Source organism: Labrus mixtus, chromosome 16, assembly GCF_963584025.1.
Source record: "Labrus mixtus chromosome 16, fLabMix1.1, whole genome shotgun sequence".
In the NCBI taxonomy this organism is placed as follows: Eukaryota; Metazoa; Chordata; class Actinopteri; order Labriformes; family Labridae; genus Labrus; species Labrus mixtus.
This window is the reverse complement of record NC_083627.1, coordinates 3,112,844-3,134,013: the sequence shown is the minus strand read 5'-3', so window position 1 is coordinate 3,134,013 and position 21,170 is coordinate 3,112,844. Positions and strand designations below refer to the sequence as shown.

Genomic DNA, 21,170 nt, shown 5'->3' with positions numbered 1-21,170 from the left:
TAAAGCCCATACCTGCAGCCTGGAGGAGAGATTAATGTAATAACTGTCTCACTCCATGACTGCCTCTTCAATGCAGGAGCAGCAGGAGTGGAGCACTTCAGACCAGCCTCTTTGTAGAGTACTCATATATACTACAGTAATCTGTTCTGCTTCAGTCCTGCTTTTGTCTGAAGAGGACGACCTCTGTGTCCTTTTCCACTCACCCTGTTCAAAGGGGAATCTGACTTGTGGGGGGTAGGGGGGTGGGGGTGTTTGATTCATTCAGCAGCTCATTGCTTAGGTTTCTAAACTTATTTCACTGAGCACCTCCTGCAGCAGTGCACACGTCGCTTCCTGTGTTAGTCATGAACTTTAAAGTCACTGACAAGCAAGTCACCTGCACCGACAACAAACATTAGTATAGAGTATCTCTGACACGCTGGAACTTATTGATGCATGTAATGGAATGTGTGCACTATAGAGCTGAAATGATGAGCTGATGAGTAAAGCAGCTGCTCCCACTCAACGTTCTTAAAGGCTTTATATGTGATTTTTTTTGATCCAGCAGATGTCACCCTTGAGCACCAGCATGAAACCAAAACAACTCGCGGTGCATTGTTGTGTTAGCATGCTAATGCTAGCGATCTTTAATATGCTCGTATCTTCACACTGCATGTAAATTTACCTGAAATGAGCGTGATCTAGAAACACAGTTAAGCAGTGAGTACAGTATGTTATTCTTCTTTTCTCTAGTCCCTCAATTAAACAACTTTTATACACGAGGGGAGGAGTCAGCCGGCCATCCAGGCGATGTAAACAAAGTGAAGATAGGACTCTGAAAACTCTGAAAACATCACAGACAGTGGGACTCGGGTGTTACACTCATTGTAGACAGTCATGACTCACAGAGTTATTTTCAGAGGATAAACTTGATTTATATTATATTTAAGTGTGAAAAATCACATAGAAAGCCTTTAAGGCCAAAATACCCTCCTGGCAGGCGCTGCCATCTTGACAATTTTGACGTCATTTGGAGCCAGAGTCTGCGCAGTAGGAGCCCGGGTAATGGTTTATGACCTATACTGCAGCCAGTCAGCAGGGGGAGCTCTAAAAAAAAAAAATCTTCACTCCACAGGGGAACTTCTTTTTTACAGTCTATGGTAAAGATCCGTTTCCACCAAGTGGTCCGGTTCAGTTCCGTTTCGGTACTGTACCCATTTATTGGCGTTTCCACCATCAAAAGTTGGGCATGGTACCAAAATAAGGGATCCGTACCAACTATTTTTTGGAACCCTTCTGTTGGGGTGCCAACGGTACCGATCTGACCCTAAAGGGGTCTTCAAAACTTTGGAGAGAGCTGTCTTCCACTGCTCCCTCCTCTCTTCACATGTGTTGCCATGTGGTGGACTCTGAAGCTTCAGTGTTTATCCAGCTCTGCATGGGTCTGTAAACCTTTCTGTGTTCTAACCTCTCTCCATTTTTCAAAAGCATCTCCAATATTGATCTTATTTTTTTTTACCACGATTCTGGTCGTGGAGCTTATTCAAAAATGACAAGGCTTTTTAGGTCGTGTAGAATCGGTTTTATCTGAACCAGTTTGCTTGCCCCTCTTCCAGCGCTGTAACACCTGTTGGTTGGCCGTTGCCTGGCAAACCGAAGGGCGTTTTCTTGTCGAAACAAAAACACACCATTCCAGACATGAATTGAAACTTAGGAGGAGCATAATGTCTGATGATATAGTAAGGTTGTTTCTGATTTAATTCAGAAGATATCTTACATATTGGTCCTTTAAAGCTCTGATTGGTTGGTTGTCCACATCTCCACTCCGCATGTTCAGGACACTTAGAGATTTGAGGGAAGAGACAGACGAGGTTTTTTCAAATATCAAATCTCATCTCAAGTGTTTGAGACGTCTGAAATCAATCTTTGAATCATGTGTTTTCAGTTTCATTTTTCCCACTGACTGTGTGGCTAATGCGTCTTACAAACAATGCTAATGCTCCCCGGCAGTGAGACAGACTCACTATCTGCTTCACATTAACCTCCCTCTGTGTTCCCGATGTCTGTTGACCCAGGCGGATTGTTAAACTCCAGGTAGACACTGGAGAGTGTTATCCCTGTCACACAGGAGGAACACTGTTTTCTCACGCGCTGTAATGTGCGTATCGTGTGAACACATGAACACACACATAAAGCTCTGACTGCGGGGCATGCTGGGATGTGGAGGCCTGATATAGCAGCGTTCGTAACCAATGAATGTTTACAGTAGTAGATTCCCTCTAGGTGATACTTCACTACCGTCTCCAGAGACTTCCCCCAGAACTACAGCACATATGATGATAAATATTCATCCACCATCGCCTGCAGATGCCCTCCTGCCTCCTCTGGGACCTACACACCCTGACACTTACATTATATCCATTTACACAAAGCCAGTTTGATGCGATGCATGCTCGACTGTGTGCTGTGCTTGCTGAGGTTAAGGTGTCTAGCTCAAGGGCGATGTGCTGCAGCGATGGCAGGTATCGTCCTGCTGGGAATCCACGGAGCCTCGTCATGTATTCAGACCCCCAGCTGGTAAATACACGTTTAATACTACAGAGTCAGCAGGGGCGCCCCGCGTACACTGAATACACAATCACTGCTGGTGATTTAGTTTGGAGTAGGGAGCCTGTGAGGGACCGAGAGGAAGATTTTCAGTGTCAGCACATGAAGGCCGAACGCTGCATTACACAATGAAGGCTCGATCCAAACTCAAGTGAGAAGTAGAGAGTGAAACTCTGATATGACCAAATATTACAGCATTTTCTTATTAAAGGATAGAGCTTTGCTAACATCTGTATGTTTAAAAATCTATGATACCACCCTCCCCTTGCTTTAGGGACAATAATTATAACAGCAGCTTTTTGGAGTAAATGTACATTAAAGGAGCGATATGTAACTCTGACACATAGTGTTTAAAATTGGTACTGCAGTCCAAATTAAACATTTTGGAGAGAACTGTCTCCCCCCGCCCCTCCTCCCTAGATTCGATACTCACACAGGTTGCCATGTTTCTGACCTGGAAGCTTCAGTGTTTAGCCAGCAATGCACTGGTCTCCTTGACATCTTTCTGCGTTCTAACCTCTCTCCATTTTTCAAAAGCATCTCCAATATTTATCCTTGTTTTACCACGATTCAGGTCAAAACAAATAAAGAAGACAGTATTTCAACATAGCCTGTTCCCTTAATGTCTGATGATATACTAAGGTCATTGATGATTGAATTCACTAGATGTCTTACATATTGCTCCTTTGAGGCAATAAAGATAAAAGCTACAGGATAAAGATTCTGCAATAAAAGTCATAGTTTTAAGAGATATATGATCATCATTAGATTTAAAGAAGATTTATGGAATAAAAGATTTCAAGATGAAGTCAAAACTAGGAAATAAAAGTGGACGTTTTCAGATACTTAAAAAAAAATCTGAATTTTGATTAGAAAAAGTGGAAATGCTAGATCAGCTCTTTTTTTTCCAAGTTTATTTCAAACAAGACCAAACAAACAATTAAATACAAAAATCTCAAATCTTGAATGAGAAGGAGCAGAAAGAAGAGGAATCTTGAATGCTTAAATGCTTTAATTAACCAACCACTTGAAAATGATGAATCACATGAAAAGAAAGGCGAGTCATCAGAAACAGCAAGCTTAAAGACACCAAAGTAGAAATAATGTGAGAGTCCGATTATAATACTCTGCTTTTGTCATTAAATATGTCCCCTTTCATATAAAACATGGGCGTCTCTCATCTGTACAACGACTGATCAGAGCTATACTGATCATCCAACAAAACATGTGCACAGAGTCAAGGAAATATTGTTTTTTTTCTCCACCTGGAGATACTCACACAATTGCAGTTACTATGCTGTTGCTACCACTATCTGTATTGTACTCTCCTCCCACACAGACTCGAAATCAACAAGTTCACTCCTGTTCTCTGGGGAAGAAGCTCGAATGCATTATGGGTAATATATACAGAAAAGCCAGAGCAGAGATAAATAAGAAGGTTTCAGTTTGAGCAGGTATCTAGAATGCACTTTGCATGTAATAACTCAAGGAAACGTTCAACATCACATTTTGGTATATTTTTCTGAGCTTTGTGTTTTCTAGGAATGTTTCATAACTATCTTTAGATTTTAATTTCAATGAGTTGTATCTGTACCTTCTCGTTTTGAAAAACAAAACAATTTCCTCTCTGAAACTGTCATTTCCTCCACACATATTTTCAGTTAGAGAACAACTCAGGTCCTGAGCTCTTTTGCATTGTGAGATTTCATTTCATTTGTTTTAGCCGTGCAATGTAGAGAAACACTTTCTTTTACAAAGAACGAAAAGGTGCGTTTGAGAAGCTTATTTTGCACGTTTTAGGGACAGCAGACAACGAGCATCAATCACTAATATCTTCTTATGGTTTGTCTTAAATTTGTAGAAAAACCTACATCAGATTCATGGGGTGTTCGTAGGTTGATGAACGCCATGGCAGCGTAAACTGGAAGCTCATGCATCTTTTTCCTAATTAGCAGAAAATGCTCCTTTTATGTCCATTTTTGTGAGCTATGCCAGTGTCCTTGAGTGTTCTTACATTTTGTTCTCTGAATGTCAGCATGTTCTTCAAAACTGATCGAGTCGAGTTTAAGAATTTATTCCTTCTGAAGACAGGTGGTGAATGAGGCCCAGTGTGAGTTATTTCATTTTATTTAAACTGACTGGTGTTACACGCGACATCATGATGAAGAATTGACTGATTTTCAACATTCTAATTTTTTTCTGCATTTCTGCTTTATGTAAGATATTACTAGTTGCTGTTGTGCATCAAATAAATAACTCTAAATAATTTATTAAATTCTGAAAAAAATCCTCCGCTACATATCTCAAAGAAGCCTTCTCCCATCTTTTGCGACATCTACACAAGAATAGAGATTAAATCGTGCCTAAACACATACACCTTACATGTGTACACTGGAGCTCCGACAGGCCAAAAGTCACACTCACAAACTTCTACAAACTTCTACAAGCTCCCGTGCACTAGCGGAACCAATTGTTTGTAAAATTGACTTCATATTTAATTACCAGACGAGCAAATGAGTTTAAACTTGAAATCCCAAAGCCACTCAAGGGGAATTAAAGTGGTTTCCAAAAAGTTTTCAGCAGAGAGATAAATGACATTTTCCCTTTTTTTTTTTATGGTGATTGGTTATGTCACTGAGAGGAAGGCTCCGCACTTCTAACCTGTGTTATTTACCGAGTAAAAAAAAAAAACATGTCTCCCCAAAGAGAAGTACGAGGGCTTCCTCTCTTCTTTAAAGTGTCTCTTTAAACAGGTTAGATTGAAAAGAGGATATATGTTTCCAATACTGCACCTTAGGCGACTGCATCCAACCTTGAACTGTGTGGAAGAGAACAATGGTGCCTTCAGGGACTGTGGAGATGCACAAGAACAGATTGTGGGAAACATAAAGAGAAAACAGCCTGGGTTTTCTCACTTTAACTTCAACTTGCCACTTAATATGTCTCAATGTCCTGTATAGTTATAAGTGTATAGTTAAGATTTTAATTGGTTTATAGTTTACCTAATTCTTACTTAATAGAGCGCCACAGGAATGTAAGTTAGCATTTGAGCGCCATGGGGTCTAACGTCTAAAAGTCAACGGGGATTTTGAATGTGTTTGTGGTTAGACGCCTGAAATAAGGTCTGTGGTTAACACAAGCTGAAGAGATGTTGGTGTTTTGTTAGACCACATAAACTACGTTAGGTAAAACCTCCACTTGTGAAGTTTGAAGTTTTTACGCGTCTTTAAAAAGGCGGTTGCTAACAAGCGGCTAAATGTGACTACAGCGGTTGTCGGGGACATTAAACGTCATCACGCCGGACACAGAGGGCGGGAACTCTCTCACTAGTCGGAGATGTCTCCTGTAGGTTTAATCTTTAGGTTAAGGTGAATATTATGTTAGTAAACTATTTATTAAGCTACGTGGATTAGTTTATCGGAGATCGTCTGAAGCATAACGCTAGTGACATCACAATCATCCGACCGTGGTGTAGTTAGCTTTAGCATAACGTTAGCTTTTTACTTCTGTCGGCCGCGTTAACCCTTCAAACATCATAAAAATGGCGTTCATCTGTGAAGATTATCCTGCTGAACAAAACGCCTACGCTTCAGAAACGTGCGTTTGACACAGAGATTATTTTCTGCAATGATCCAAAATCCAATGAAAACATCCCATAGGGGGATTCTCATTAGACCCCATGGCGAGGCTACTTCCTGGTTGGCCTACAAAAATATGTCATATGGTTTGTTCTCTATTGTTGTAAATACGTAGTACCTTTATCTTTATTTAGATTTTAATCCTAAATATTCTAATTTTATTAATACACATGTATGTTCTTCTTGTCTTTTACTGATGCAACACTTAAATTTCCCCACTGAGGATCAATAAAGGATTATTTTATCTTATCTTATTTTAACCAACTTGTGAAGCTAAGATTAGCTTCTTTAGCTACTTAAAGGCTTTATATGCGATTTTTTGATCCAGCAGATGTCGCCCTTGAGCACCAGCATGAAACCAAAACAACTCGCGCTGCATTGTTGTGTTAGCATGCTAATGCTAGCGATCTTGATTATGCTCGTATCTTCACACTGCATGTAAATTTACCTGAAATGAGCGTGATCTAGAAACACAGTTAAGCAGTGAGTACAGTATGTTATTCTTCTTTTCTCTAGTCCCTCAATTAAACAACTTTTATACACGAGGGGAGGAGTCAGCCGGCCGTCCGGGCGATGTAAACAAAGTGAAGATAGGACTCTGAAAACTCTGAAAACATCACAGACAGTGGGACTCGGGTGTTACACCCATTGTAGACAGTCATGACTCACAGAGTTATTTTCAGAGGATATACTTGATATCTATTATATTTAAGAGTGAAAAATCACATATAAAGCCTTTAACCAACTCGTGAAGCTAATATTAGCTTGTTTAGCTAATTAAAGCTGTTAAAATCAGAATCAGAATCGGAAAAGTACATTTACACATACAAGGAATTTGACTTGGTGTATTGGTGCTAAACATTTAACTAGGAAATAAAGCAATTAGCCGCAGTAAAGTCATCAAGACCATTTTATTTCTTGCTAGAAATGCTTCTTCCTACAGCAGGTGTTCTGTGAGGCTGGAGATTGTATATTTTGGTGTAACAGGTCACGTAGTGTCTCCTGAAAGTCTCTGTATTTCTGTTCCTTTCGACTCTGTGATGGATGATTTCAGACTTTGGACAGAAGGCCTCCTGCAGAGCTGCCCTCTCTCTCACAGAGAACTGCTCGCAGTTGGCAGCAGAGCACAAACTTGATAGAGAGAAATAAGATCCTATTACCACACTCACAAAGGGGAGGTAAGAGTTTGTCGGTGTTGGTGAGCAGTGGCGCCGTGCGAGTTCATCGTTATTCACCGACGGATCTCACATTTCTGTTGTGAGAGACACAGAATGTGAGACGGGACAGAAAAAAGGAGGAACGGCAGAAGTGAAGACGTTGCGATCCTCTTCCTTATTGTAATACCCGTCTTCCCTCTCTCCCTCCGTCTACATCCCTGCTGTCGAGTCATCACATTTCAGCGGGAAAAAATTAGATTCGCCGCGGCACGAAGACTGATGATCCCCTTTAACCTCTGCCTCTGAAGCACTCTGATCCAAAATAGCAACCAGGGCCCTTTTTTTTTTGTTTCTGCTCTTTGAAGCCCCCCCCCTCCTATCTTCTATTAAAGTGCTGTTGACTTTGAACGCGCCCTGTTCCCTTCTTGATAGGCTGCCGTATCAGCTGAACGACTCGTTTCCTTCAAGTACGCTCAAAGTACCCTCGACAAGCATATCTCAAAGGCACTGTGGCGGTAATAGACCAGCTTTTCCTCACGTTTGGCACGATATCATTGGCTTAGGAGCTTGTCCTGGAATCAGCAGCGAGCGCTTAACGCTTAATTTCACTCGTGTTGGATGGCAATGGGGGTCGCGCTTTGTGGATAATTTCCAGTTATATGGTGACTGTAAGTGGGTTTTGTATTTAATGTAGTGATAAAAAAAACATGAGTCAAATGTATAACGCCATGAATTACCCAAACATTACCACTATTGTAAAGAACACCTCATTTATAACTTATGTCATTTTCAGCAAGCCGAGTATGATTTCTATATATATGGGTTGAAATGTTTATGAAAATAGGAATGTAATTAAATATAATATTTTTTTAGGTAGGTTTTAGGATTGTTGTTTTTTTTCTTAGCAGTCCACATAGCACAAAGTATTTTAATGAAAGGCCGATCAACATATTTTTATTAAAGCAAGTTCAAGACATACAGTGCAATTGGGATGCAGTCAACATTTTTCTTTTTTTCCCCAGAAACATTGCAAAGATCCAGTATCACTTCTCCCTATAAACAACCCTCCCAGTGCAACAAATAGACCTCTTACTTTCTTAGTCTTTTGTTTTTCTTAGAACAAAAGTGCAAAAGTGGAAAACTCACAAAAAATTAAAATACAATAACTAGCACGTTCCCAGACATTAAGGGAACATGCTATGTTGAAATACTGGCTTCTTTATTTGTTTTGACCTGAATCGTGGTAAAACAAGGATAAATATTGGAGATGCTTTTGAAAAATGGAGAGAGGTTAGAACGCAGAAAGATGTCAAGGAGACCAGTGCATTGCTGGCTAAACACTGAAGCTTCCAGGTCAGCGACATGGCAACCTGTGTGAGTATCCAATCTAGGGAGGAGGGGCGGGGGGAGACAGTTCTCTCCAAAATAACTAAATAAATAGATAAGCGTGAAAAAATAAAAGTACACTAAAAATTGCGATATGAGAAAGTAAAAGTGTGCGTAACATGAACATGCTCATATTATGAATCAGACTATGTGATCTACAGTGGACTTCACCGAGCTGCAATCATTAAAAATGGAGCTATTGTGGGAGTCCTGGAAGTCACATACACATCACATTTAAAAAAACAAGTGAAATCCACCTTTGTTGTACATATAGCATTCCAAAACATCTCAAACATGAAAGGCCTGATGGAGGTGTCTGGGATGGTTGCTATCTGGGGTAATGGACTCATCCCTATTATCATATGTATATATTTATGACAGAATCATGCACATGAACAGGCGCATAAGAATGGGAATGTATATTTCCTTGTGTTAATACACAGATTTGATGCATGTGGTCCCAGATTGAGATGAATGGTTATTTCTGATAAACGGATTATGTTAACATCTTACTTTTTTTTTTTGTTGCTGTCATTGCAAACTTTAAATCTCTAATCCCTTAGGAAAATTGTATTTTAAGAACAGATGTTGTGTTATGGACGATTGGATCAGAGCAGTACCAATGAGATTATGACAAGAAAACGAGTTAAGTTTGGATATATAAACTTGTTTTGTGATTTGTGGAGAGCGAGTAAAGTCTCTTAGGAGGAGTATAGGATAAAGTAGGAGATTCAGAAAAAGCGATACGAGAAGGAAAAATAATATCACATTTTTAAATATAGGGAGAGAGGGGGAAGAATCTTATTAAGACTCAAGACGACGAGGAAGAAAAAAAACTATTCTCTGAGAACACAATGGAGGATGGCGTGCTCCAGCTAAATAAATTATCACGGGTCTATTTTTAAGCTGAAGTGTAAATGCAGTAATCCTCAGAGCCAGAGTTGTGAAGAGCCAATACACAGCAGCCACATCAGGGAGCACAGCTCTGGCTTTATCTCACTTCCCACCCCTCACACACACACACACACACACACACACACACACACACACACACACACACACACACACACACACGCACAGATCTCCATCCCATCCCAGCACCTCTATGTTTCCTCGCTTTATCCATTTCCCTTTCGCCTCCCTTCTTCTTTGCTTTTCCTTTCTCCTCTCTCACATTGTAAAAGCCTCCTTTCCGTGTCAGAGAGTTTTGCTTATCACTGTGCCCTCTAAGGGGACTCCGCTGAGTTTCTATTGTAATAAACAATAACAGACATCTGAACAAGACGGGGAGGAGAAACATTTAAGTGTCACGCAAGAGAAGCAGCAGTCAGAGAATATCAGTCGGCACTTAGTCTTTCTGTGAACATCAAATGTAAGGGTTTTTTTTTTACTCAGGCTTTCATTTGGGGGAATGTTTTGTTTTCTTTAACGAGGGGAAAAGACCCGCCCCTTACTTCTGTTTTTAATGGCACATAATGAGATGTCGTTAATCAGAAGCGCAGGAACGAGGTTTCACAAGGTTAATGACGACATATAGCCCGAGCTCTCATCTGTGTCCCATTCCTCCAGGTATTTCTCGGCGTCAGCAGCAGCAGGAGGAACCTGAGAGTTCATAGTGAACTCACTCACCGTGTACATTTCTCTCCCTGCCCTCCAGTTTTTTTTTTCTTTCCCATCACTCTGCATCTCTTACTTCACCTGTTTCCATCGCTCAGTGTATTCCTCAGTGTGTGTCTGACAGGTCAAATACTCAAGAAAACAAGCAAGAATGTGCTATTACATTTGCTGAAGCTTAAGCTAATTCGATACATTCCTTTCAGATTTGTTGTATTCTGTCAACAGAAACTATTTTATTTGCTAAAATATTCATTTTTAAAAACTCTTGCCTCTGTCATGTTTAAAATTATGTTGCTAAAACTTTGGGTTGATCACACCAGCGATGTTGTCGTGGTAAAACTAGGGCACAGAGATTTCCATAAATCATCTAAAGACATATAATACTGACTTTTCCAAATGTACAACCTTCGCCCATGTTGACGTGTGTACAAATATAGACGTATGCAAACTCCAGCATACATGCCTTGGAATAAATTAGAGGCTTGTTTTTTTTTTCTACTCTTCCACTTTTCTTTGCTCCTTTGCATTTTGATCTTTAAACCCTGAGGGCCGTGACAGCTCTGTGTCAGGAGAGAGATCCTACACGATAGAGCTGCTCAGATAAGAAACAGTACTGAGCAGGGTTTGACAGTCCCATGCTGAGAAACCAAAGGAATGCATGGTGGCACAGTGGGTGTGTACGAGAGGTTTAGGTGTATGTGTCGGCCAAAAAAAGCAAGAGGCTGTGTAACAATCAAATCCAACTTCACACAAGTTACCAAAATAAATAAAGCACTCTTGTGAACTACCATCCCAGCATCGCCTGCTCCTGCAGAGACTTATTTACTTAACCTCGCTGGGTTTTGCTGATGAGGAGCGGTGCTTTAAGGAGAGAAAGATGGAGACAGAGCGAGAGGGGAGAACTTCCCCATCACTTGTTTATGTTGTTGAAATGAAATCAGGGCAGGGAGAGGAGCGGGCGTGCTCGCAGAATAAGATGACCTATTTTGAACACACACACGCTGGAAGACAAGGCTCTCTAAACCTGATCCCAGCACCACAGAGGCTCAAGACTCCACATAGATGAATATAATACCAGCATGGATGTGTCTGTGTGTGCACAGCCAGGCAGGGATAATAATTCATGGGGGGGAAAAACTGACGTCAGCCAAAGCAAATCTCTACACAGAACATGTGCACTGGTACAATTTACTGCTAACATCAGTCACTTCTTTAAAGGCGATTCTTTGATCCAGCTGAGGATGCCCTTGAGCACCAGCATGAAACCAAAACAACTCGCGCTGCATTGTTGTGTTAGCATGCTAATGCTAGCGATCTTTATTATGCTCGTATCTTCACACTGCATGTAAATTTACCTGAAATGAGCGTGATCTAGAAACACAGTTAAGCAGTGAGTACAGTATGTTATTCTTCTTTTCTCTAGTCCCTCAATTAAACAACTTTTATACACGAGGGGAGGAGTCAGCCGGCCGTCCGGGCGATGTAAACAAACTGAAGATAGGACTCTGAAAACATCACAGACAGTGGGACTCGGGTGTTACACCCATTGTAGACAGTCATGACTCACAGAGTTATTTTCAGAGGATATACTTGATTTCTACATTTAAGTGTGAACAATCACATAGAAAGCCTTGAATTACTACAAATTGTGTAAAGTTAGTTGTAGTCGTACAATACCGTCTCAGTTTGGACGTCATGGTTACGATGCAGGCAGTCATATGACAAATACAGTACATCTGAGTGGAGAAAAAAGGCAGTCACACATGTCAGTATTCTCACCCCAATCCAGGTGGCAGTAATGCTTGTAACTGTATGCTAACTCCTGTTCTATAACAAATGAAGAAGACACAAAAAGAAGAGTAATGTACAGTAACAGGATTACACAGCAGCCCGCCTGCTTCTTTAAATCGGCTGTGTGTGAAAACTTCGGGTTCACAGTTTGGTATGTCATTGGAAACGTGCCAAACATGCTTATGAATATTGGACGGTATCACCCAGAGGTGCCAATCACCAGATCCAGGCTTAAGAAAAACAGGTGTCCAAGTACTAATCCCTGCATGCTATTTTTAAAAAAAAGCTTCTGGATGTGAAAGCAGAGAGGGTCGAAGACACAACCAATACATCTTAAGGCTATTCACTTATAATGCAGTAGTATGAGAGAGAACAGAGAAATATGCATTATGTGACTTTTTGTTGCTTTTTCCCTGTTGAACCTCTCTCGTACCAAAGCGTGACCTTAAAACCTGAGTTACAAAATTGATTGTGACATCTGTGAACCGTTGCACCATTAATTACAACACACAAACAAAATTCAAAATATCGGCAGAACAAATGGAATCTGCCAATTTCAACTGGGTTGGTCACTTGCACTTAAATACCGTATAGGAGGAAATATAACTACCTATATCTGAGTTTGCAAACTTCTATTTGATTTTTGCAAATGGCATTTTCCCAGAACTATGATTGCACTCATGTAGGTCATCATGACGCTCTAGAGAACGATGATGGTACATCTAAGAATGTTACATCTTCTTACATAACATCTTCAATGTTACTTCAATATGCAAGCCAAAGTCAACTCAGGAGATTTTCTTTGTTTTGTTTGTTAGTTTTCAATCCTTTTCTTAGTCCCTTGTTGGCAAGTCTTTTTCAATCGGCACCGCTTTGGCTTTTTATCTCGTTTTTTCTTTTGTCCCTTTTTGGCTGCAGGTTTTGTCTCCTAACTTATAAGAGATGAACAAATAGGCACCTTGTAAACTTGTGTGATCAAGTGCATGTTTTGGCAGTAAGAGATCCTAACAGGTTAAAAAACAGGCTCAGGGTTGATGGTGTATAGTTGTCAGTGACTGGAGCCACCATGTGCTGTTCTCACTCTGTATTTATCATAATCACCAACGCTGGCCAATCAGCTCGCCAGGCTCGTAGGAATCCTCCCACTGTTCCAGATGGACAGTCTGGACCTACATGTGTGAATGTATGTATCAATGTCTGAGCTTCTGCCTGATCTAATTATCTGAGCCAGTGGCAGATGTAATGTCAGTGGACTCAATGACCCCTCGGTTTCAAATAACTAGAACTTCTCCTTTGAATCAGACATGACACGATTTTAAAGAGTTTACCTTGAGGTCTTGATGGTGAATCATGATAGTCTAGACCGCAGCTGTGTTTACATGAATGCAGAATGTGTTCTGGTTTCTGTTGGTACTTACCAATCGTATGGTCCAGAAGTGTTTGAATGGATATTGGCTGTATACAAGAAAGTAATGTACACGTAGAGCAGAAGAGCAGATTTCAATCCATCATAATACAATCCCAATCTACTGATTTTCAGGTCACCTAACATTAATACGTTTTTAATTGATGTCCTTAAACAGATATCCATATACACATTAGGGCTGAGCATTGTCACTGGTCTTTTGATTCCATTCGCTTACAATTATCCTGTCAATGATTATGCAATAATCAGTTTTGTTCTGTCAATACGTTGATGCAGAATATTCAGCATCCGCATAGCGATGCATCATAGAAATAGTTCATTTCATCACCCCTAATGCACCTGCAGCTAACGATCAACCCTCTCACATCGTCTCTTGTGAAGTGGGACTTTGGGACACTGATAAAGAAGTCTTGGTCAGAAGGCTTTTATTGCCAACCAATGACTAAACAGGAGGCCTGAAAAAGGCAGTCTAAGCTCACAACAAGAGCCGAAATGTAAATATATTTATAGTTTCTTTCGTTGACTAGTAACTGTTGTGCTGACTAGCGAGGGTGATGACGTTCAACAGTTTGGTCGATTAAATGTGCACGTCCTTGGTCTGAAGTTTTTCACAGACAATACTTCTTATTTGGTAACCGGATCGTCATGTGATTGGGTTAGCAGTTGTTTTGTATCTTCATAAGAAGAATAAACACAACTGTGACACCTCTTTAGGTATCAAGTCTGTCGAATAGAATCAATCATATTTCATTTTTTTTGGAGTCCTGGCTTTGGAAAATCTTTTACCTCTCCAGGCTTCTGAAAAACTCTTAAATTGAAACTGTCTGAAGAGTAACAAAAATCAATCTTTCTTTGCTCTCAACTCAAGTTGTCACAGAGGCCATAACCTGTGATAAACAGAGACATGCTTCATTTTTAAGGGTCACAAGCCAAAAAGTTTGAGAGTCTTTGCAGAGGAACTTTTTTCCCCCGATCCTCGATTTTGTTACATGTTTAACTTCTATTGTAGTATGTAAGCAAAGCTTGTCCCATTTTCTCAGCGTGGCATCGAGACTACTTACATGATTGGATTTCACTTTTTACAGAGTTCAGTGCTGGACTTCTTTCCTTTCACACAGCGATCATGAAGTTATTGTTGTTCAGCCACATTGAATCTGATAAAGACGTAGATCAGTTAGTTTTGAACCCTAGGCCTCAAGGCCAGGAATTTGTTTTGTGTATAGCACATCACGTGTCATTCTGCTTTTATGGAGGTTTTTCAATACGTCTAGGTATTCAATACAAATATATATATAGTCAGAAAATCCAATGTAATGTATGTGTTAGCCGTATAGTGCTTTCAAACCTCATTACTTTTACTTAGCTCTTTGGCCTAAGCTTCTTTTTTTCCAAATGAAGAGGGAAAGAAATGTATAGAATACGTCTCAGAGCCTTGGTCAATTTAATATAAAGTAATCATTTCGTAAAAAGCTTCATAATCTGTAGGTTAAAGAGCATGTGTTTGACCAACAGCAGATCTTTACAGTTTTTGTTCAGTATTGGAATTGTGCATCACATCCCTGTTTAATAAAGGATTTTTATACAACATCAGAGTGCCTCGGACTTCCACACTTCAAACTTTGTTTGTCATCAGAACAAGATCAAACTTTTTTATTCGCTTTTTGACGACGTGAAGAGCACCTGATTCCTCTTTCTTTTTTTGTGCATTACTCACTTCTACAACATTCAAAACATTAATATATCAAGTATATCCCTAAAAATGATGTCGGCGACAAATGACTTTAAAAAAAACAAAATGAAGTCAAACTCCCTCTGGGTTTTAAAGAAAATTCTTTGTTTGGTTTCAAATGCTTAAAAGTATTAAGAACTAATTCTGGGCTAATTAGCTGAATGGAGATCAGTCCTACAAACACCTTCACCACCTGAGGGTCAGTGTAGGAGGGGAGTTGATGCTGAGGGACAGGGTTTGGCATATTAAACCTTTAATTTATTCCTATAGCCCTGCTATCAACATGGGCTTGGGGATTTTGATTCTGACTTGAATTACCATGTTAGCATGCTGCAGCCTCTTAGTCTTGTTAATAATAAAATCCATGATAAGCTAGAATAAGACTGACCACGCTTTAGCAGCATTTAGTGTGCTTAAGGTTTTCAAATATCAACAGCCTATCCTTTTTTTACAAACACATCTAAACGTTTTCAGTCTGTCATGGTTTCAGCCGCTAGAGCCTGAAACCATTCTGTGGTACAGACACTTCAAAGGTGAATGGATCGTACAGATTCTTACTACGAGGCATTGAGAGGGTGGCAGATGCTGCTGCACACTGAGGTGTGCTCGGATTAAACAAGCAAGACTGCTCTGATTACAAATGCATGGGGGGGAGAGAGAGAGAGAGAGATTTTGATGATCCAGACATTTCACTACCTGTCTCTCTAAAAAGCTGCTCGTCTGTTAATTCTAACATTCATCATTTGAACAACAGGCTAGAGGAGTGTTATTTGTGTGTATATATGAGGGGGTGCACGCAAGCATTCATGTGTGAAGGTAGGAATACGAGACCAAATCAGGGTGTGAATTACACTGCGGAACAGTACATTAATAGATCAACTCCCCCTTTGTTTGGGACGTAAACGTGATGAGTGAGCTTCGTAATTGGTTCATGTAATAACTGGAGACAAACCGAGTGTTTTTCTGCCTCTCATTTACTTACACACACACACACACACTCAATTACACACCACAGAAACATGTCGGAATTGTAATTCTCTCTCAGACACCGGAGCTCAAAGACACACTCTGCACTCGTGTCAGCGAGGCATTCACATGCTGTTCTGTTTAATTTAGGTTTGGCAGATTACAGTAATTATGTTGAAGAAAAGATTTTCCAGAGTAATTTGCCCTTTTCTGTCCTTGAAGACTGAAACAGTGACGGCTAAAGGTTGAACACACTCCTGTGTGTCACACACTCAACCGTTCAGCCAGATTGGAGTATAGTATACGTCAGTATATGAAAGCATGCAGTTTACTTTTTGCGTGTTTTTTGTTGCCCTTTGATACAACCGCTGACAGCTCGGACTGTTTTTTGTGTGACTACGCAGAAAAAACACAACTTTAACTTGCATTCAAAAAACTCAAACAATTTAAGTCTGTGCTTTGTATTAAAATTGGATCATAATTTTTGAAAAAGTAAAAAGTTTCTAAAAGACGGATAGCTTCCTAAAACAAACCGTCGCTGCTAAGTGTATAGCCACAGTCAGCTAGCTAGCTATGCAGCTAGCTGTATTATACGCTGACTGTGGTGGGCTTTTGCTGAATCCATATTTTAAGGGGAATTTGATTCTGAAGACCAAATAGCTTTGTATACACATACATAGGCTACATAGCTTTTATGCTAAAGTATAACCATCACTGTTTAGTGTAGCTGCAGTTAGCTAGTAATCCGCTAGTTTTCAGAGCAGCTAGCGTTCTTTGCTAAAATAAAAGCGTGCTTGCGTGTGCAACTTTTTAATCCAGTGGATGTCACCCTTGAGCACCAATTTGAAACCGAAACAAACTTCTGTTCCGCCTCTGCCATACTGAAGCCTTCGCTCTCCTCCAGCCAGACATCTCCAACCCCGCTCCGCTCGCGTTTGCACGAAAGCGTATTCAAATAGAACTAATAATAATAAAGCACCGTTAAGCGCAAGCGGCAGACACAAGTGTCCTTGGCTCAGGCTGCAATTGCCTGTGGCCTGCATTGTTGTGTCAGCAAGCTTAAATTAGCTCGTAGCTTCACAATGCATGTACATTGAAAGGGAATGACTGTGAGGTAAAAACACCTTTAACTCATTTGGGTTTTCCCCCGTCAGCCATCATACTTTGATCATCTGAATCAGATGATAGTATGAGGAGGAATCACAGACGTGACAGCTTTACTGTATATTATAGTGTGCATATCATGTGTATTACTTGTGAGTGTGTGTATCGTGTGTTGGCTTGATCGTAAGTGAGAAAGAAAAATGTGTTTGTGGGTGTAAAGTGGAAGTCAAGTGTGCTGACCAACATCAACTGGAAAGTCAAGGTGTGTGATGAAGTGCACCTGTAGGCCTGCTCTCCACTGACCACAAGAATACTCTGTTTTAATGTGCATGTGTGTTATAGTTTCAAAGTGTGTGTGTGTGTGTGTGTGTGTGTGTGTGTGTGTGTGTTTGATGGAGAGTCATTGTAATCTACCCATGAAATTAAGACTACAAAGAAAGTTTCAGTGTTTGTATTAGAGTGTAAATCAAACTGTTTGCATCTGTTTTTACAAACTCTCCTTGAAATTAGAGACATTCCTGTTGGTGTGTGTGTGTGTGTGTTTACTTGTGTGTGTGTGTGTGTGTGTATATGTGTGTGTTAGGAAAGAGTTATCAGAGCCCTGAGCATTTCTCACCATTGTCCGGAGACAAACAGGGGAGGGGGATTTGAAGAATCTTCTGAACATGCTGACAGCTTGTCATGGCTCCTCCTACGTCTGTAATGAATTTCATTCTTTTGTGGTGTGTGTGGTCCCGCTGCACCGATAAGCTCTGGCACTAATACAGTTTACGAGTGTGTGTGTGTGTGTGTGTGTGTGTGGGCTGACATGATGTTTACATGCTTTGAGCAGAAGTAGTTTGATGCATTGCAGTGTTTGCCAATAATAATAATAATGATGATGATTGTTGTATAACGGTTGAGTTAGCGAGGCTGTTAGTTTGTGACTAAAAATAGCTCCAACAGATCCAACGTGGACTGTTACTTACTTATTTTTATGTATGTATTATACATAAATGTACATTCTTCATGTATAAAGTCAAAGTGCTTTACAGAGTTAAAAACAAAACATTCATAACATGGAGCACAAATAGCCCATCGGTTGTGTCGCTAGCTTTAAAAAGACAAATGGGATTGAATTATAACGACATAAAATGTTAAAATATGAGATGAAAATACATTTTAGATTAAGCCAAGGCAGTAAAATACAACATAATATTAAAATATCATCAATTTGGGTGATTACTGATGCGGTGTAAAAGCACTTTGAGTAGTCAGAAGACTAGAAAAGAAATATAAGTCCATTTACTGTGTTTTACGTCTGCAACATTCAGCTGCTCAAATAAGAAGGAAGTCTTGGCTGGAAGTCATTTTAATGCAACAGGCTACACCGACTATACCAGGAAGTAGGCACCCCCCAAAAAGTTATATACCTTCAGCTCGATGATGGGCAATAAACGCCCAATAGCTTCCGAGATTACCTGCACATTTATCTAATAGGGGCACAAACTTTTTCCACCATGTGAAAAGTTTTTCTCCCAACACTTCTTTCCCAAAAGTTTCCAAACATTATGATGAATTCCTACCTCTTTTTTTTTTTTTTTGGCTCCTTGTTGCAGGTTTCAGCTCCTACGGTTAAAAAATAAAATAAAATCACAAATCTGTTTCCTTGCACTGAGCTCTGCATCCACACACATGCATGCTCACTTACACACACACTCAAACACACACACAAGCTGTTGTCAGAATCGGGGCTGGCATGTATCTTTGTGCCTTGTCATCACATGCTCCGACTGAGCTCTAAATGTCACTTGTCTCTCTCCGCTTCATCTGCCTGACTCATCCTCCCTGTCCTCACTCTGCATTTCAAAATGCTTCTGTGTGTGTGTGTGTGTGTGTGTGTGTGTGTGTGTGTGTGTGTGTGTGTGTGTGTGTGTGACGCTGACATGTGCCGGTGTGTCTGCATTTGATGGACACACTGCCGCTCTCCACCTCCCTTTGAACGTCGCCTGCAAGCACAATGATGCTCCCTGCATTGATTTCCCCGTGCCATTCTATAATTATGTCTCCTCTCTTTTTATTCGTCCTCCCCTCTCTCTCTCTCTCTCTCTCTCTCGCTCTCTATCCCTCCTTCTCTCTTTTATCCTGTCTCTCTTATCTCCCCCCCTCTTCTCTCTTCTATTTTTCTAATTCCATCCCCCTGATCCATTTTTATGCCTCACTGTTTCCATGCTTGTTATCTCGGCCCTTTCTCTCTTTTTCTTTTTTTTTTCTTTCTCCATGTTTGATCTCAACTTCTTAATTTCCTTTCTCATCTACGTCACTCAGCTCAGCTTCGTTTCGCACCAAGCCTCCCTCGCTCTAAGGGACTTTGCTTTTTTTTGTTGTTATTGTAAGATATTCATTTTATAATTTAGATTTTTCTTATCCTCTTTATCTTTTTAATTGGGAGATCTTGCCCTCTCACCAGATCGTTTTTTTTTTCGATGTTGAGTCTTTAAACACACAGCTTGGTCCGAGGTCTTCAAAATATGACGTTCTAAAAACCACTCTGGTTGTCATGTGTGGAAGCTTGCTCTGGCTTTGGGGTGACGGATTGGTTCATTAAACACACAAACTTTAGTCCAGGACTGATTTCAGTAGAATCTCAGGAGTATTTACATCTTTTTTTGCCTTTAAAACATGAATGCTGCATCTTAAATGTGGCTTTCCTTACATCATATAACACTATATAAAGACCTTGTAAAAGTAAGAACTTAAGTTAGACACTTTTCTTTTTTTAATAAAGCTGTTTATTCATTTGGACAGATGAGAAACCTTTAACTGTGTCCGTCTTTGAAATCCCCCTCTATTCATTTTTTCATCTTTGTTCGCCCTCTCTCTCTGCTTTTTCCCCTCACTGGGATGTCTCTATCTATGTGTCGGCTACATACGCTTAAGTTTTCTCTAATTGTAATTCATGTAGCAGCTTGGTCAGAGAAATGTTTCTGTTGGTAAGAAGCTCCATGTTGATCTAAATGACAAAACTATCATAAAATGTAATGTCATTAAATTTACCTTACTACTGAAACACATTTAAATGAACATCATATGCTCTGTGTTTGTAATGTGAAATTTATGTAGCAAGCAAAATAACCTTTGTACGTATTGAAAATCAAATCCATGATTAAACAAAACCAATTACCTAAATAAAATAGAGAAAGTTCCTGAAACTCGGGCCCCGTTTATCAAAGCTTATACGATTGCTTTCACACAAAAACTTGAAAATGATACACTGTCAATGCAATTATTTTTGATCCAGCAGATGTCGCCCTTGAGCACCAGCATGAAACCAAAACAACTCGCGCTGCATTGTTGTGTTAGCATGCTAATGCTAGCAATCTTTATTATGCTCGTATCTTCACACTGCATGTAAATTTACCTGAAATGAGCGTGATCTAGAAACACAGTTAAGCAGTGAGTACAGTATGTTATTCTTCTTTTCTCTAGTCCCTCAATTAAACAACTTTTATATACGAGGGGAGGAGTCAGCCGGCTGTCCGGGCGATGTAAACAAACTGAAGATAGGACTCTGAAAACTCTGAAAACATCACAGACAGTGGGACTCGGGTGTTACACCCATTGTAGACAGTCAAGACTCAGAGTTATTTTCAGAGGAGATACTTGATTTATATTATATTTAAGTGTGAAAAATCACATTTAAAGCCTTTAAGGGATATGATAATAAAGTAAGTGTAAACTCCTTTTGTGAGCTGAAATTAGCGTTTAGCTTCACTTTAGTGTTGTTTATT

General features: G+C 40.0%; 1 protein-coding gene across 2 annotated transcripts in view; it reads left to right on the top strand.

The window, feature by feature from the left end:
• The window catches only part of samd12 (sterile alpha motif domain containing 12), a 162,875-nt gene that overhangs the window by 100,268 nt on the left and 41,437 nt on the right, over nucleotides 1-21,170 (top strand). The gene's annotated exons all lie outside the window — the stretch shown is intronic.